General features: G+C 39.9%; 1 protein-coding gene across 3 annotated transcripts in view; it reads right to left on the minus strand.

The window, feature by feature from the left end:
* LGI1 (leucine rich glioma inactivated 1) overlaps window positions 1-5,166 on the minus strand; it is a 30,857-nt gene that overhangs the window by 25,555 nt on the left and 136 nt on the right. Inside the window, exon 1 of one of the 3 annotated variants that reach the window (XM_030453188.1) lies at window positions 4,791-5,044. The exons of the other annotated variants lie outside the window; for them this stretch is intronic. The gene's annotated coding sequence lies outside the window, so the exon portion shown is untranslated. Of the gene's footprint in view, window positions 1-4,790; window positions 5,045-5,166 lie in introns of those variants that run through there. 3 annotated transcript variants of the gene reach the window in all.

The raw sequence follows: 5,166 nt of genomic DNA on the forward strand, positions 1-5,166 counted from the left end.
TATCAGCAGAACAGACTTAACCTGGAATTTGAGATGTATTCTGTCTTCTTGAGCTTTGGATTAGCATTTCTGAAACTAATTTCCAAACTTTGGTATCAAAGTGTTCTGTGGATGGTGAACAGAATCACTGCCCTCAGGTAATAGTCTGACACTGCATTTGGCAATAAGTACCTGTGGAGGTTTGGAGTTCACCCTAGGAGTACAGGAGCTGGGGGTACAAAAGGTCCACAGGGCAAATTCTACTTCACACAGCTTTCTAAAATTCTGCCATCTGTTGACTCTGCCTTTAGATATACAGAATCAGGGCCAGAGAGTCAAAAGACTAAAGTTTTCCAACTTGTTTATCATATTGGAAGCCTCAGAGTTCTAGAAATTCTGTCTCTACACAGTGTATTTGACATTGATCTCCAATGCTGTTAAAACAGAAATAACTAAGATGAAAATGTCCATCGATAATGGAAATTTAGAAAATTCTATACTCTTATAATAGGATTAGATAGCATATTATTATCTCTGTTTTATCCTATTAACAAATACAATGTAATAGAATGATTGTAGTTGTTTATAAAAAGATCTGAGATTTTGGAACAAGGGAGGAAACTGGTAATAATCAGATGCTACTTTTTCAAAGGCACTTTTCTTGAAATTGTTATATACTGAAACGGTAATTACAACTCCAAAATAGCATAAAACAGCACAGCTGCTTTCAAAATAACAGTCATAACACAGGCTCTTCTATTATATCTTTTGTAACTGACTCTATATTGGAAAAAGAATTACATTCAGAAGTGCTTTTATTTAATAAATTACTTTATCAGCCAAATAAATAAAACTGCATTTACCTTTTACCACAACAGCATTGACATCTAGTGGCAAGTTAAACTCTACCTTCGCTATCCTTCATATAGCAAAAACCATGGAATTAGTGAATATGACAAGGTAAGCATGAACTTCAGCAGTCTGCTCCCTTTATATAGCCTCAAATAATTCAAGAATGACAGGAGTCTTTAAGGACCAGCCTGGAGTGACCAGTCCCATTGATTGCAACTGGTGAGCATGAGGCATTGCTCCTCAGCACAGTCCCACTGGTTTTCCCTGCCTGTCAAGAAGCTATAGGCTTGGCAGCCATCTGCCTGACCTAAATCTACACCTTGCTCAGCGTGCTGGAAGGCATGGTGCATCCCTAAAGTTGTACTCAGGTTCATCTATGAGAAGAACTACACCTACTGAATGTGATGTTATTGCCACATGTGAACGTTCTACTTGATTTTTTACAAATTACATGAGGACTTCATATAGAGGGAGATAAAAACCAGGTAGATGGTAGATGCCATGAGGCTGTTTGTATAAATAATAATAAATATCATCATATCATATCATAATAAATACCATCAATAAATGATTTGGCAAATTCATAGGCATGTAGAAGATAGGAAAGTGCCAATGTCAAATAATGTTTGAAGAATTTTTCAATGAAGTAGTTGGCTTAATGGAGAAGAAGGAAAGATTAGAGAGGGAAAATCTCAATTTTACCAGCATTCTTGTTGTTTTAACATTACTTTATCATAATCAAACTCAAATGTAGTCATACATGTCCTCCACAAACAGCTCTTACAATGGACCTGGTTGCCAATGACTGCCTTGCCCTCACTCTCCGTAGCAGTGGTAGCTGCCTCTTCTGGCTGCTGTCAAAGCTGCCTGATTTGCATCATTGTAAATTGGACCAATTTTTTAACTGGCTAACCAAATTAATTTTGACCAAGCAAATCAGAGGCTCTTGAGTTTGAGTAACTTTACCAGGAGGTCTCAGGAGGTAATAATCTCCTGTAGGAAAGCTGAAATTACTTCCAAGCTAAATATTGATAAGGACTAACCATCTATCCTTAGTGTTTCTTAGAAATAGAGAAAAAATTGAGTCTGAGGAATGGCAATAAAACATGTCAGAGTTCTGAAAAATGTAATCTACTTGGAAAGGTTGATGTGCTTCCACTTATTTACCTTCAAAGAGGAAAGACTGCAGGCATACATGTCTTCCAGTATTTAAAATTGTTATTCGATCGATGATCAGTTCTTGCTTTCTGTACCAACTAGAATAGGGCATTAAGAAATAACCTCAAGTAGCAATAAAGGAGATATATCTTAGATACTAGGGGGAAAAAAAAACCCCATATATCTAAGTAGTTAATAGATTAAGCTATTTATGCTGTGGAACCTCCTATACTGGAAGCTTTTAGGAACAGCTCTGTAAAAGCTCAGGTATGCTGCTCTGAATTCTGCACCTCCATGATTTAATACTTTCTTTTGGTACTACCCCCGTGATAAAAGTACCTCCTTTATAAAATATGGAGGAAATAAGTAAATAGATGAACAGGTTACTTAAGTAAATGTAATGCTACCCCCAAATGGCAAGAAGGTCAGAGGTCTGTCCTGAGCACACATCACAGATGTTAAAATGCACCTTTTACTCTCCAGTACAAATTCCATTAGCCGATATATATTCATAAATCCCTTAATGTCAGCAGCAGTTTTACCATGCATTTAATAAATATGGATGACTGCAAAGTGCAAATTCAATCAAACAATTTTTATCCAGTTGTGTGGAGTTTTTTTGCATACTGAGGCTGTCTACATAATATGATCTGAGATTACACAAGTAACTGGAAGAAAGGCAGTATGAATGTAAATACAAAGAAGCTGATGAATTCTTGGGATTATTCCACAACCAGAGACATTACCTTCTATTATTAAGAACAGCAGTGGGAAATCTGAAGGGGAAGAAATTTATCTTTTTTCTTCTCAAACTTTCTCTGGACTTGTTAAACTAAATCATCATAAAACTGTGTGATTAAAGTTGCATTAAGAATATGCTGATGGTTGGAAAACTTGAGAGAGAAAACATTTACTTCTTGAAGGTTTTAAAATAACATCAGACACGCTTTCTGGATGCAGTAGGTCTCATACTTAGCCCATTTCTAGATTTAGGGCAGAAGTAATGTAAAAACTACAGTGATGTTGTCTCCTTTGTGGGCCATGAAATTCAGGGCTACTCTAATTTAAAAGTATAGTTTCACATAACTGCTAAACTGACTTAATGGAGAGCTGCTGCTAAAAGGACCACCCTTCTCACCTCCCCCTTCTCCCTTGTCCCATCCCTTCCATCCTTAACCTCTTGTTAGCTGGACAGTCAGAACTGAGTTACACTGGCAGAAAATTAAATACTTCAGTTCAGAAGAAGTGGTCAGATAAGCACTAGTGCTGGTTCAGCAGCACCTAACCCATAGACTGAATTACCTACAATGGAAAACTGTGCTCCTAAGGTTTGGTTATACAACCACTGAAATCCAACTTATAACTGTAGTACCTCCCACTCATGGAAAGAATTACGCCTCCTCTTCTTTTTCCTTCAGTCCTGCGGGACTTGCATGAGAGAAGTGTCCTTTTTTTTGGTGTCAAAGCATATTGAGGCTAGATTTAAGCTACGCAGATACTCCTGTGGGATCAAGCTATAACCCATATACCCAGGTTTAAGGACAGGTCCACTTTCAACTCCAATTTATTTTGGAGGCCATTTCAGAGTTACTCCTCCAGCTGTAGCTTACTGTAACCCACATAAAAAATGAGTCAAGTGATGTTTGAAAGCAATACAGTCGGGTATCAGAAAAACATAACATAGTAAAATGAAATCATCTAGCTGCTATTCTCAGAAAAGTTGTTTATAAAATAACCTCAGCACTTGCTTTTAGATTCACTATAGAATTTCCCTGTCCCAGAAAATTTTTTTTTTTCTCTATGCAGGCTTTTGTGGCCGCAGCTTAATGCCATGAGAGTCAAGAACTGTGAATTGTTCCTCTACCTTTACCACTTTTCTTCAAAGTGCATGATCAATAATATGTTGGCCCAGTTTCCAGAATCATGTTAGGATTCATTCACACTAAAGCACTCTGCCATTTCCATATGAAAGGAACAAAAAAATTATGCCTGCTATTAAAGCTTTGTGGATATAAATTATTTATTTTGAAATATTTAAATTATTAATTAGGATAATTCCATTTTTGTAACAGTCTCTGCTCTTTAGAGGAAACAGGCCACATTCAATAGGATTTCATCAGAATACTGCATGCACTAAAATAAACATAGTGCCACAAAGTTCCTTTCCACAGGACACTTCAGCATCACCTTCACATCCCTTAGGCATGATAACAACATAATGAGGGACACAAAGACTAGGTTAGGCGCGAAAAATACTGTTAAAAATGAGAATCGGCAGCCAAGCTCAGGAGGTAAGCTGTCAGCTATGGCATGGGATTGCCTTACTGCTTAACAGCAACTATGTTTTACAGAGACAGCAGTAGTATCTCAGTTCTGAAAATTTCCCCGTATTAAGTGGTTTAAGACTTCAGGAATCATTAATATGGCTGGAAACCTTCATACAGTCCAGAAGAAAATATCTGTGATGGATTGAAGCATTTCAGTCCTCGGCAGTCAAAATGCTGGGTCAGGTATTGTGTGCCTTAAATGTTTCATGGGAAATTTTATCAACTCCTTGACAGCTATTTGCTGTATCTGATGACTAATGCTGAAGGTTAGCACTGCCCGATCAGCAAGCAGTTTTAGGTTATAAATCTCCTTTCTCTGATGCAGCCCACAGGCTCCCAAACTCAAGCATCCAGTTGCCGCTGGTACTGACAGAGAAAATGGGTCACATATTGCCTTTCCTTCTTCTAACTGCGAGATGCAATTGAAAAGAAGAGAAACCGCTAAAACATGTGGAAGTCGGCGTTTCACATTACCTTGCCGAGGCTGCCAGGGCGTTATTACGGCTCTGAACGAGGTCTGTGCCGCGGTGAGGGCAGCGCACCCACCTACTGAACAGCGCCCGACGCTGGGGACGTCTCACAGCTCCTGCCCGCCAAGGAGCACCTTCCCAGGGCCCTTCCTCCCTGAGGGGCCCCTCCAGAGGAACCTCCTCCAGAGCCACCCCGCCTCCCCGACCCTTTCCGTCGGGCCTTGCTGCCCGCAGCCGGGTCTGAGCTGCTACAACCCCCGCACCCCTGCGACCCCCAGCTCAGCTCCTCCAACAGGGAACTCCTCAGCCCGAAAGCGCCGGGTGCGGGGAGCAGAGGGGTCGCTAAGGCATCGCTGGGAGCTGCTCCGGCTGAGTCCTAC

Source organism: Calypte anna, chromosome 6, assembly GCF_003957555.1.
Source record: "Calypte anna isolate BGI_N300 chromosome 6, bCalAnn1_v1.p, whole genome shotgun sequence".
Classification (NCBI taxonomy): Eukaryota; Metazoa; Chordata; class Aves; order Apodiformes; family Trochilidae; genus Calypte; species Calypte anna.